Here is a 13108-nt window from a genome sequence, read left to right on the forward strand (position 1 = left end):
CAAATCTCATTACCTTGGTTATCTAGGAGAAGTAGTCCAGGAGCAGTAATGGTAGAAATAAGCAAATTACTACTGTGCCAAGATCAAATTAAGGAAAAAATTACAGTTGATTAAGATGCTCTATCATATAAAGGTACTGGCATTTTACCAGTCACATGTCTTAGTGTCAAGTGTGCAAAAGCCCAGTCAAAATGCAACAGATCCTGGGGTGCCTGGTGGCTCAGTCAGTTAAGCCTCCAACTCTTGATTTTGGCTCAGGTCATGATCTCAGTGTCCTGGGATCAAGCCCTGCAAGGGTTCTGCACTCAATAGGGAATCTGCTTGGGATTCTGTGTCCCCGTCAACTTCTACACTACCCCCACCCCCAACAACAGTGAGCTCATGTGCATTACTCTCTTTCAAATAAATAAATCTTAAAAAAAAGAAAATGCAACAGATCCTAAAAACTCTAAAATCAGAAGAGTAATGTCTCAGATCTGAAATCAACAGAAATTTAGAACCCAAAATAGCAATTACCCAACCTGACCCAACTCTTTGTACCAAAGTCACATGAAAGAATTATCCTATAGCTTCTCTGTTTGGCTAAAGCAATCTAAGTACAAATGTTATTAGACAAAACCTACAGCAATTAGATCCTAGCTTATCAGTAAATTAAAGCATAATAAAATTAGTCAGCCTAGGAACTGGAGAGTAATTTGGGCTCTACCATCCTCTACCAGAGTTATCTAGCAGTACCATGGTAGCCAAGCCCCGATCATAAAAGGTTTTCCAATATTTATAGCATCCATTTTTCTGCGGAGTCTACTTGTCATAAACTCTGACCAGACTTTACGTTAGAGCTTAAGTACGAACAGAGTATTTACTTTTGAACACAATGACTAATATAAGTATTGTATTCCAGGGTTTTGGGGTTTTTAAAGATTTTATTTATTGGTACACCTGGGTGGTTCAGTTGGTTAAGCATCTGCCTTCAGCTCAGGTCATGACCCCAGAGTCCAAGGATCAAGCCCCACATCATGCTCTCTGCTCAGTGAGGGACCTGTTTCTCCCTCTCCCTCTGCCTGCGGCTCTGCCTATCGAGTGAGAGAGAGCACTGAGCTGAGAGAGGGAGAAGCAAGCTCCCCACGAGCAGAGAGCTCAATCACAGGATCCCAGGATCATGACCTGAGCCAAAGGCAGACACTCAACTGACTGAACGACCCAGGCGCCCATATTCCAGTTTTAATACCCATTTAGAGTACTTTTCCCTTTCGCATATAGCATATAATAAAGGCCATGTATCAGAACTCACCTGCAATTTCTGCCTAATTTGTCTGAGCCACCACAGAACTTTCTCAGAAAAGTACAATGAGGAAATATTCTAAACTCTTCTGCAGTATTCACATGATTTAAAAAAAAAAAAAAAGGTGTGAACCCCAAATGAGGCCCCTGATGAAATTTCATCGAGCCTTATTTACCATTTTCCTCTTTTAAGTGTTTCTAAACTTAAAGGCAGGGCAGGTGCTTCAAAGGAAAGTCTAATGACACCTGTTACATAACCTGTTCTTGGTTGGCCAGGTTATATGGTTGTTACAAGGAAGAAAGCAGTCCAAAGCAGAACAAACACTAATTCTCTGTTCTCCATTCTAATATGAGCCAGGACATTCCAGTCACATACCCAGTAGCTACCTGCGTGCCTCAGTTTCCCTAACCACTAAACTTGAGGTCTGAGGTGATCCAAATTCCTATTTAATCAAAGTTAAATGAGCATAATAATCCCACAAAAAGTTCACTGCAGTGTTCATAGTATTGAAATACTATGTTGTAGAAAGAAATTCCAAGGGTTTTTGCAGTACTCATTTCTTATCCTCCAAATACTCCAAAGGAGTTAGCTCTGCCGTGAATGAAGAGGAGGCAAATACAAAGATGTTTTAAGAATATATGTAAAACCCAAAATATATCTAGAAACCTTGCAGGATATCACGGTACTTGGACTGTCATGTGCAATGGACAACCTACAAAACCTAGTAAGACAGGTCTCTGTTTTTGCTGTGGAAACAGGATTTCGCTTTCCCTGACAGCTTCAGGGCCTAAGAATACAGGATGACAACGCTTCAGAAAACGAGACCATAATGGGACCCTGGGACCATAAATGATGAGGGCTTTTGGTTGTTGTCCTTGTTTTGTTTAAGATTTGGTTTTTTGTTTTTTCCTTTCTTACCCAGTTGCCGCGGGGCTGGTGGTAAACCTCCGTAATTCCGGGTCTGCAGGGATTTGTCCAGACCCAGGCGGGGGTCAAAGAGAGGAAGCTGCGCAAACACAGATGTTGCTGCCTTTCCTCGACCCACCGCGCTGTAACCAATAGGGGGACGCTGTGGGTTCCTAGGGAGGCAGATGGATTCTCTCCTGGAAATCTAATTGGCGTCTGGGAAACTAGAGCTAGGTTTCCAAGGCGGCCTCAGCACCCAGCTTCCACACAGCCTCGACAGAAAAGGATGCCTCCTTGGCGGAGCACAAGCCCATCATCATGACCCCTAAGGAAACTTTTAGCACGAGAAGGTTAGGGTACCTTTCACTCACATCCCAGGTATTCAAGGGGCAAATGAATCCCTAAGAGTAAGATCCGACGGAATGCCGACTGCCTCCTCCCAATCAAGTAACTACAGATTCCTTTGAAAACACGAGCAAGTATCTCCACAGAAAAGAAGTGATAGCGCTGGTACCACGAGCTTGGTCTGCTCTCTGGGGGGCCCCAGCCCCACCAAGAACCCTCACGCCAGAGGCGAGACACCAATGGGGAACCAGCTTTCGAGACACCCCTTTTCTCCACTGCAAGGGTGCATTTCCTTGGGGGAAATTTTCCCTCCACCCGCCCATCCCGGGACCCTGTATAGCGGAGTCGGCGGGGGCTGCAAGGAGAGGGACCGCCGCCTTCTCTGTGCGCTCCCGGCCGCGCGACGCGAGCGACCCCACGCTCCGCAGCTGCGGCCGCCACCGCGCTGGACAGTGCAACCCTTTGCACTTGTTGCTGTCCCCGAGGGACCCGGAGGCGGCGGCCATCCCTCGCGCCACTGAAGCCACAGCAGCACCCACCTGTCCACCTCAGCTGTCCCTCGCGTCCCCCAGTACCCTGGATAGAGTATTTCTGGGACAGAGAACTCAGGCGAAGGGAACAAACTTTTCTGCCCTGAGCTACAGGGAGACGCGGGGGATGGAACCCTGAAGAGCACCTACCTGGAGCTAGGGCCCCCACTGCCTCCGGAACCCCAGCGAGGCGCTGCGCCCCACGCCCTGCCCGAGGGCGTCTGGAACGCGCCCAGGTCCGCTGCCGCCGCCGCCGCCGCCCAGGGCCGGGAAGGCTCTCGCTGAAGCTGCCAACGCCCGGCGGCCGCAAGGCTGGGGCCAAGGCGGAGGGGGCGGAGCCGCGGGCGCGCTCCCGGAGCCGGCCCGCTGCGCCCGCAGCTCGGGCCGCCCCCGCTCCCGCCGCGCCTGCCGGCTGCCACTGGATCCCCGCCTGCTCACCTCCCGGCCGCGGCATCACATGGCCAGGCCCGCCCGCCGCCGCGCCCGCCACCGGCTCCAGGACGAAACCTGAAGCGTCCCGACCGCGCTGCCTCCGCCAGCCCCCTCCCGGCGTGCCTCGGCTGCCCCCGCTCCCCGTCCCGGGGCGCAGAGACGGGCGGAGGCCGGCGCGGCCCTACGGGGCCCGAGGAGGGCGAGGTCGTGTCCCGGTTGCGGCGCCCGCGCTCCCCAGCCCCCCATGGGCCTCGCCTTGGCGCTGTCTGAGGAAGCAGTGGCCTGCCCCTTTCTGAAAGGAGTTGGCCATGCCCGAGGGAGGCTGAGCCTGTTCGCAACTAAAAGCCACCACACCGGTGACAGAACGTGGCCCAGGGGTGACTGACAAATAAGACGCCCTCTTGATGCTCGAGGTTCCCGGCCCTCTGTCCCAGAGCCGTGCGACCTTCATTCTCTTCGGGCTCGTGCATGCCAGTAGCTCCCCCTACAAGTCCTCATAACTGAAGAAATTTTCAGGAAAATCCTAACCTGTTTTTACAAGGAAAAACAGCGTGGGAGGGACTCCCTTGCCATCCAGTGCGCTTTTCCGGTTCCACTGATGGTAACCCCAAGCAGAGAAGCTTTCTCCTTCAGCCAGGTCTTCAAAACACAGACTGCAGACCACCTTGAAAAGCGAAATTACCAAAATGACTTTTCTCGAGAGTACCCTGAGTCTCTGTTTTTCCTGTGAAGACCTGCCACCCACAGGACCCGCACAGGGGTGTGGCCCCAGGAAGCTGGCCACCGAGACCACCAGCCAGAAAGGAGCATGCCTACCTGGCCTTCGTCAACACCTCTCCCGCGTCTTGGCTCTCTTCTCAGCCTCACCTTGTCGCACCCACTTCGCAGATAGAGCTCCTGGGGAGGATAGCGAAACAACACTGGTCCGCCTCTGAAGTCCTTAGCCCTGTTCCAAGGCAAAGGTGTGGCATTCTGCCTTCATAATTGGGCGCCCCAAACCGGACCGCACTCCTAACCCAAGCTGCAATCCTTGTCGCTTCTGTTTCACAAGGGGATGAACCCTAGGCTTGACCTCGGGCACTGCCTTTAATAAAAAAATTAAAAAAAAAATTCCTGCCCATGGCAAGACTTCAAGATACTCAAGATTAAAACAATAATATTCTTTTCGAAAACAAACAAAAAAATTCCAACCATAAAATGTCTACTGGAGACTAATCAAATCAACTCACCAAACAAAAATGGGTCCCAATTTCTGGTAAGCAAAAACATCAACCTGTTAATGGCCCTTGTTTTTAGTAGTTTTTACATCACTAGTGTGGAATCATTGTAAATTTTTTTTCTTTCTCCTTCCTCCCTTTTTTTTTCATTAATTAGGTCAAATATATAGCAAGAAAAAAGGGAGAAAATGTGGGAGGAGGAACAAGAATTGTAAGAAATTACCTAAAACTCTCTCCCACACTAAAAAGAAACAAGCAAAACTAGTAATTGTGGAATCTTTTCTAACTAAGGACGTATAATCATGCTATCTGTAGTTTTCTTGCCTTCTCTAGAGCACCGAGCTTGATCAATATTTAAATAAGTACTTGGCTTTCAACTTCTCTAGGTTCAAATATTTTTTTTTTAAAGATTTTATTTATTTATTTGACAGAGGGAGAGATCACAAGTAGGCAGGAAGGCAGGCAGAGAGAGAGAGGAAGGGAAGCAGGCTCCCCACGGAGCAGAGAGCCCGATGCGGGGCTCGATCCCAGGACCCTGGGATCATGACCTGAGCCGAAGGCAGAGGCTTTAACCTCTGAGCCACCCAGGCGCCCCTCTAGGTTCAAATATTAAGCAAAGTGTACTCTAGCAACCTTAAAAGAAGCCTGTGAATATATGAGGCAGGTAGGTATCAGGTGTGTAAATAACCCTTTGCATCTCACTGATTCTGCTGCTCCAGATACAGGTTACTCTGGACACTGAGCACTTAACTTGGCCAGGACCGCATTTGGTTAGAATTCAAAGACAATGGATTGTCAGTACCCAGACAGGGGACATTCACCCAACAAGAAACCAGGTTGGTAATTCAGCTAGAAAAACTCTCACTTCCTGGTAAGTATGATACCACCGTCCTTCCCAGTTCAGTTCTGTCTTTCCTATATTCAGTCTCCATTCATCCTTAGACACCTCAGACAGACCTCCTCCATAAACCCTTTCTTTATAGTCCTGGTTTCTGCCAGCCTCTGAACTCGGACAAAGTTTAATGACCTTACCACAGGTGAGCGTGTGATTATAGTCACTGTCATACGTTGGACTGTTAGAGGTTCTTATCCTCTCTTGTCATCTCAAGAACAAAGACTGGTTTTTATCCTCGTCATCTCCAATCTTAACACAGGGCCCATATGGAGTATTTAATATTTGTATGGAGACTCTAGCTCTAGAGTTTGTTTGCTTGTTTGTTTGTTTGTTTTTAAGATTTCATTTATGGGGCACCTGGGTGACTCAGTCCGTTAAGTGTCTGCCTTTGGCTCGGGTCATGATCCCAGGGTCCTGAGATCAAGCCCCAAATGAGGCTTCCTGCTCTGTGGGGAAACTGCTTCTCCCTCTCCCTCTGCTGCTCCCCCTACTTTTGTGTTCTTTCTGTCTCTCTCTCTCTCTCTCTCTCTGTCAAGTAAATAAAATCTTTTAAAAATATATATATAAATAAAAAATAAAGATTTTATATATTTATCTGACAGAAAGAGCACAAGCACAGAAGCTGGGGGACAGCACAGAGAGAAGGAGAAGCAGGATCCCCTCGGAGCAGAGAACCTGATGTGGGGCTGGATCCCAGGACCCTGCCATCATGACCCAAGTCAAATCCCAGGACCCTGCCATCATGACCCGAGCTGAAGGCAGACACCCAACCAACTGAGCCACCCAGGCGCCCCAGCTCGGAAGTAGTTAATATTTGTTTTTTAAGTGAACAATCTCATCCGTTATGTAGGAAGGAAAATTTAATCGCAATTTTCAAACTTCTTTTAAATGGTTTAGAACTGCTCTAAATTCTATTATCTACTTAATTCTTTCCTGCTTTTCATTCTCAAAAACTGAACAATTGTAAATCTGATGTTTGGCCACATGTGTTAGGAATTTAACCGATGTTTTCTTTTCTTTATTTTTTTTGGGGGGGGGAGGATTTATTTATTTATTTGACAGAGAGAGAGAGATCACAAGTAGGCAGAGAGGCAGGCAGAGAGGGAGAAGCAGATTCCCTGCTGCGAAGAGAGCCTGATTCAGGGCTTGATCCGAGGACCCTTAGATCATGACCTGAGCCGAAGGCAGAGGCTTAACCCAGTGAGCCACCCAGGTGCCCCAAACCGATGTTTTCTAAATAAAAGCATGATACTAGAAGACCATAGATGTAAGAATGGAGGAGGGGATACAGATTTTAGCATGAGAAATACGATGGCCTCAGAAGATCCAACCCTTCTAGCCTCCATGTCCTCATCTGTAAGTGGGCATAAAAATACTATTTACGCACACTGTGAAGAATAAATGCCCGAAGGTGACTATTGGACACACCATAAGGATGCAGAAAATGGTGGCAACAAATATTTCAGAATATGGATACATTAGTACACTTCACAGCTTTGAGATAATTAATAGAGCGTTGTCAGACTCTGAGATAAGAATCTAGTTATGGAGTAACCACCTGGTTGCTTAGGTTGGGAAGGTTAGGGAACAGAGAAGAAGTCAGCTTGATCAAAACCAGGGGACAATCTTGTGGGAAAGCTCTCACGGTTTTAATTTCGGCTACACATTAGCATCACCAGGGAAGTGCTAAAAACAAAACACAACAAAACAATTTAGGTTCCCATAATCCCACCCCAGACCAATTATTTCAGACTCTCTAGGGTGGGAGGGGATGTCTTGGTATTTTTTTAAGGCTCCCAGGTGTTCCCAATGACTGGGAACATCTGGACTAACATAACTGAATTTTTGCCCCTGGAGAAGGGTGAGAGCCAGCCCTCAATTATATGAGTTTAGGGAATCAGCTCTTCCCTTTCTGCCAATGGTGAGCTATCCTGTGTGAATCCCTGGCCGCTAGTGCTCCAGTGTAAGGTGCTTGTGAATGACCTGTGGAGTTTTTCAAAATGTAAATCCTGACTCAATAACAGATGGAGGGATACTGTGCATTTGTGGCAAGCTCCAAGGGATGCCGTGGTACTGGTCCGAGAAGCAAAATAACAGATCCACGCTGGACCTTAGAAACAAAAGTAGAGACGTAGTCACCTTGTTTCAAGAGAAGTCCTGACATCTCTCAATATTTTTAATCAATTAGTATTTATTATGCACCAGCTATCCACACAATATAATTTGCAGTCTTTTAAGAAAGAAGAGGCCGTTGCCAGCCAGTTTTAAATGTGAGGCCTTCCATAAAGAGAAAGCATAACCTCTCAAACAGGCCTAACTGCTCCACTAGGTACAGGAGCCTCACTGCCCAGAACCCATGGTACTTACAGGGGCCAAAGAAAATGTTGTCATTTCTTTTAAAATCAGAAGAAAAAAGATGAACTTTTAGTTCAAGTAAAAAAAAAAATTAAGACATAATATGTTTATCTTTATAGCAATGAAATAATAATTTATTTGTTCTATCATATTTTTTTATGGAAGAAGGGACTCATGAAGGCAAGTGTCTGTAAGGGCCCACAAAAGTCACAATGTGGCTGTGTGTTTTAGTCTTGGGTATTTTAAGGAAAGTATACAAAGTTGCTACGACAACACAGATATTAGAGCATTCCCATCATCACAGAACGTTCTTTTGGACAGTGCTATTTGGGGTCGGTTTTGGGAAAAGAGGAGTCCACTCTTCCAGGACACTGTGAAATGCAAGGCCGGTTTGGGAAGTATGCAGACTCTAGCACAGACATTTTTGTTTGTTTGTTTTGTTTTTGTTTTCTACAGCTTCCCAGTTATTCAGTTACTCTGTTCTTTTCCAAACCTCCCAAACCAATCTTGGTAGGAAACCAACTATTGGTTGATACTACCCTGCCCTTCAGGGAAGCCAGGCCTTTTGGACTTGTGAAGGGCCGGTAAATCCTACCCTTGATTCACCTGAGGAAGTACAGAGGCTTTCCCCAGGATCTAGAATAGTCTTCACGTCAGAAAGTGATTATTTGCATCACTGATTTGTTTAGGTTTTTTTCCTTGCCAAAATGGCTCCAGCTCTTCCCAAATTGTACCTGACTTCTTAAATTGTAAACCTACTCAAAGGCACCTTTTTGATCTCCAGGGCATAATTGTCCAAAGCAGTCCAGCTAGACAACACCCTGAATGCATGTGTCTGTAAATCTTCTGTCAGTTAGCAAGTTTGTTTCCAAGAACCTTACTGGGATGCTCAGGTATGGGTTGTGGAGTCAAGTAACTCAACAGCTAGCTTTTCTCCAGTGCCCTGACACCTGCTAACACCCACATGACCATATTAAATCCCAGCCTGGAGCAAGTTTTCACAGTTATAAGATAAACGCTCTTAAAAAACAGAGTTGATCATTGAGATAATAACACCTTTTTAATTAGGGAGGTACAACTCAGCACCAGTAATACACATGGAAACTAATGTGTGTGCAGCTGTCATAGGGGCTGTAATTACGTTGAAGACTTCTGGTGACATGCCAGGTGAAGAGAATGGAGAGTCATAGTGTTCTGCCCCTGACATCACTTGGAAGCCTCAAAACGCATGGATAGCTTTGGGCAGTTATTACTCATTAAAGAGGATCGAGATCCTGTTTTTCCATTTACAAAGGGCAGGCAGGGGAAGGGAGAAGACAGGAAAAATCTATAAATAAAACTGGTATGACTTGGTTAACCTCCGCCAACAGCAACAAAACCTATATAAAAATATTTTACCTCAGCTTCTTAAAGTTCAAATGCAGATCCATTTGATGGCTTTGGGAACCCAAGAGCAAAGTTTGGAATCTTGCCACTAAAGGATCCAAGAATTTCTTCTTCAGTGGCTGAGTAAACTATCCTACAATTTCTGAATCCAACTCCAAAGAGCAAGATAGTTGAGGCACAGTGCCGTGCACAGGAAATGTATTGTCTATTTTCAGTTCTGAAAAGATCTCAATTCCACACTCCCCTGAAGTTGAATACTTTGGCAGAGCTCTTTCTTCTGCACTCTGAGGAGGTAGAGAGGGCAAGTAAGCTTATAGAGGCCCTGATCCTCCAACAAGAGATTTAAGAATCATCCATGGGGCACCAGGGTGGCTCAGTCAGTTGGGCAGCTGCTTTGGACTCAGGTCACAATCCCACGGTCCTGGGATCAAGCCCTGCATCGGGCTCCCAGCTCAGCTGGGAGTCTGTTTCTCCCTCTCCCTCTTCCACCTCCACCCACCCACCCACCACTCATGCTCACTCACTCGCTCTCTTTCTCTGAAATAAATAAATAAAATCTTAAAAAAAAAAAAAAAAAGAATCAACCATGATGTACAGAAGGACACTAAAAGACTGGGGAAAAATAAAGAGTCTAAAAATAACATCTTTAATTCTTCTTTTTAAATCCTAAAGTGTCTTATCCAGAACCTACCACAAAAGGCAGTTAATTCTCCTTTAAATTATCACACTCTGATATTATTTCATAAAGCAAATAATTTGTTGTTTTTCATTTTGAAAAAAAATCATTTCAGCCAACCACGGTAGTTGATCATAGGAAACAACCACATCAGAGCAGAGGACGAGCTCAGAGAGCTTAGATGACAGCCTCTGCTTTCTCCCTCTAGAGCAGGAGGCAGCAGACTTTCTGTGAAGGACCAAATAGTAAATTCTTTAGTCTCAGTGTATGGTCTCTGTCACAACCCTTCAACTCTGCTGCTGGAGTACAAAAGCAGTGATAGACAATATGTGGACAAATGAGCATTGTCTGTGTTCCAAAAATTTCATTTACAAAAATAGATGGTGGGTGGGGTGTTCCATACAAGCTATAGTTTGCCTGCCCACTGTTGTAGACTACTGGAATAATGTGGGGAGCTTTTAAAACCACTAATGGCCAGGTACGACCTCAAATATGGACAGCTAGTCATGTGGAAAGCCACAACATGACAAAAACTGTCCAAATTAAGCTTTAGCACTAAACTATAGAAATTAAGAATCAAGCTATAGAAAATAAAACAATGCAGGGAACTTTTCATAAATTCTCATGTATAGTTCAGAGGTATTTATATTTTGAAAAGTATCAAACAAGAACAAGATGCTATGAGGGCACCTGGGTGGCTCAGTTGGTTTGGGCGACTGCCTTAGGCTCAGATCATGTTCCCAGGGTCCTGGGGTGGAGTCTCACATCTGGCTGTCCCTGTTCTGTGGGGAGCCTGCTTCTCCCTCTCCCTGTGCCTGCCACTCTCCCTGCTTGTGCTCTCTCACCTTCTGTCAAATAAATTAATAAAATTAAAAAAAAAAAGAACAAGATGCTATGAAAAATGGAATAATCAGAGGGAAGACAAGAAACTATACATGAAAATTGAGAGGCACCTGGGTGGCTCAGTTGGTTGGGTGTCTGCCTTCGACTCAGGTCATGGTCCCAGGGTCCTGGGATCAAGCCCCAAGTTGGGCTCTCCACTGGGTGGGAAGCCTTCTTCTTCTCCCTCTGCCTGCTGCTCTGCCTACTTGTGCGCTCTCGCTCTCTCTCTCAAATAAGTAAGTACAATCTTAAAAAAAAAATTAAAAATATAATATAATAAAATCTAAAAATACAACATAGTAAAGTTTAAAAATTCAAAATTCAGTTAAAAACTCAACAGAGGATGTTGAAGATAAAATTGATGACATATCCCAGAAGTTTAAAAAAAAAATGCACAGAAAATATAAAATCAAAAACAAAAGTGTTTTAGGATAAATCTCTCATATTCAACATCCCTCCAAAAAGAGTTCCAGGAAAAGAGAGAAAGGAAAGAGAAAGAAATTATCAAAGATACAATTCTTCCATTTAACTCAGTAGTAAAAATATCTGAATTTAAAGTGGGCAGAACTGAATAGACATTTTCCCAGGGAAGTCATCCAGATAGCTGAAGGTACTTGAAAACACACTCAACATCATGAGTCAACACAGAGATAAAAGACAAAATAAGGAGACAACAGATAAGTGTTGGTGAGGATGTGGACGTGGGGGAAACTTTGTACAGTTGGTGGGAGTGTACATTGCCTCAGCCACTATGGAGGTTCCTCAGAAAAATTAAAAATAGAGCTTTAATATGATTTAGCAATCCCATTCTTGGGTATTTATCCAAAGGAAATGAAAACAATATTGCTGAAAAGATACCTACTCTCCCATGTTCATTGCAGTATTATTCACAATAGCCAAGATATGGAAATGATCTAAGTGTCCATCAATGGATGAATGGATAAAGAAGATGGGAACTTTATAGATACATACACACATATGTGCATGTGAGCACACATGTACATAGGAAAATATTACTCAGCCATGAGAAGGAAGGAAATCCTGCCCCTTAAAACAATATGAACAGAACTTGAGGGCATTATGCTAAGTGAGATAAGTTGGAGGAACACAAATACTGGTATCATTTGTATGTGGAATCTAAAAAGAACCGAGGGGCACCTGGGTGGCTCAGTGGGTTAAGCCTCTGCTTTTGGCTCAGGTCATGGTCTCAGGGTTGTGGAATCAAGCCCTGAGTCAGGCTCTCTGCTCAGCGGGGAGCCTGTTTACCACCACCGCCCCCGCCCCCCGCCTGCCTCTGTGCCTGCTTGTGATTTCTCTCTGTGTCAAATAAATAAATCTATAAATAAATAAATAAATAAATTGATTAATTAAAAAGAACGGAACTTGTACAGAAACAGAGTGTAGAATGGTGGTTACCAGGGACTGGGAGAGGAAGAAACTAGGAGAAATCTGCCAAAGGGTACAAAGTTGCAATTAGGAAATGAATACGTTCTGAGGATCTAACGCACCGTGCAGCGATTACAGTCAATAATACTGTATTAAGGGGCACCTGGGTGGCTCAGTGGGTTAAAGCCTCTGCCTTCAGCTCAGGTCAGGATCTCAGGGTCTTGGGATCAAGCCCCACATCAGGCTCTCTGCTCGGCAGGGAGCCTGCTTCCTCCCCCCTCTCTCTCTGCCTGCCTCTCTGCCTACTTGTGATCTGTCTGTCAAATAAATAAATAAAATCTTTAAAAATAATAATACTGTATTAAATACTTCAAATTGATGAAAACCTAGATCTTAAACATTCTCAAAACAAAAAAGAAATTATAATTATGTGTTGTGATAGTAGTAGCTCATCCTAGATTGGGGATCTTATTATGATATACACATGTACTGTTTAGTTGGTTGTATTTTGCTGGTTAAGATGCAGTGTGGTTGAGCAGAAAGAGTGTGGACTCTGTCATCACAACTTGCTAACTCTGTCCCTCCAATGAGTTACTTTCTCTCCTGAAGACACACTTTTATCACCCTTAAACGGAAGGTCATTACATGAATCTTATGGGCATTTTTAAGATTTGGTGAGGACTGGAGCCTAATACTCAGCCAGAATGTGGTAAATGGTAGCCTACAATATTATTTGTGTCCTTCCTATTGGCTCTAAGGGCTTTAAGGTCTCTAAATATCTTCCTTGTCTTTCTGTGAACTCCCAGTATTCTTCAC

At 44.9% G+C, this 13108-nt stretch overlaps 1 protein-coding gene across 1 annotated transcript in view; it reads right to left on the bottom strand.

Moving 5' to 3' along the window:
• Window positions 1-3305, bottom strand: part of ARHGEF28 (Rho guanine nucleotide exchange factor 28) — a 311818-nt gene extending 308513 nt beyond the window's left edge. The window contains exon 1 of the mRNA XM_032848550.1: window positions 3214-3305. The gene's annotated coding sequence lies outside the window, so the exon portion shown is untranslated. The remainder of the gene's footprint in view (window positions 1-3213) is intronic.
• Between the last annotated feature and the right edge of the window lie 9803 nt (window positions 3306-13108).

The sequence above is a fragment of the Lontra canadensis genome, unplaced genomic scaffold, assembly GCF_010015895.1.
Source record: "Lontra canadensis isolate GAN:19392208 unplaced genomic scaffold, GSC_riverotter_1.0 scaffold4, whole genome shotgun sequence".
NCBI lineage: Eukaryota > Metazoa > Chordata > Mammalia > Carnivora > Mustelidae > Lontra > Lontra canadensis.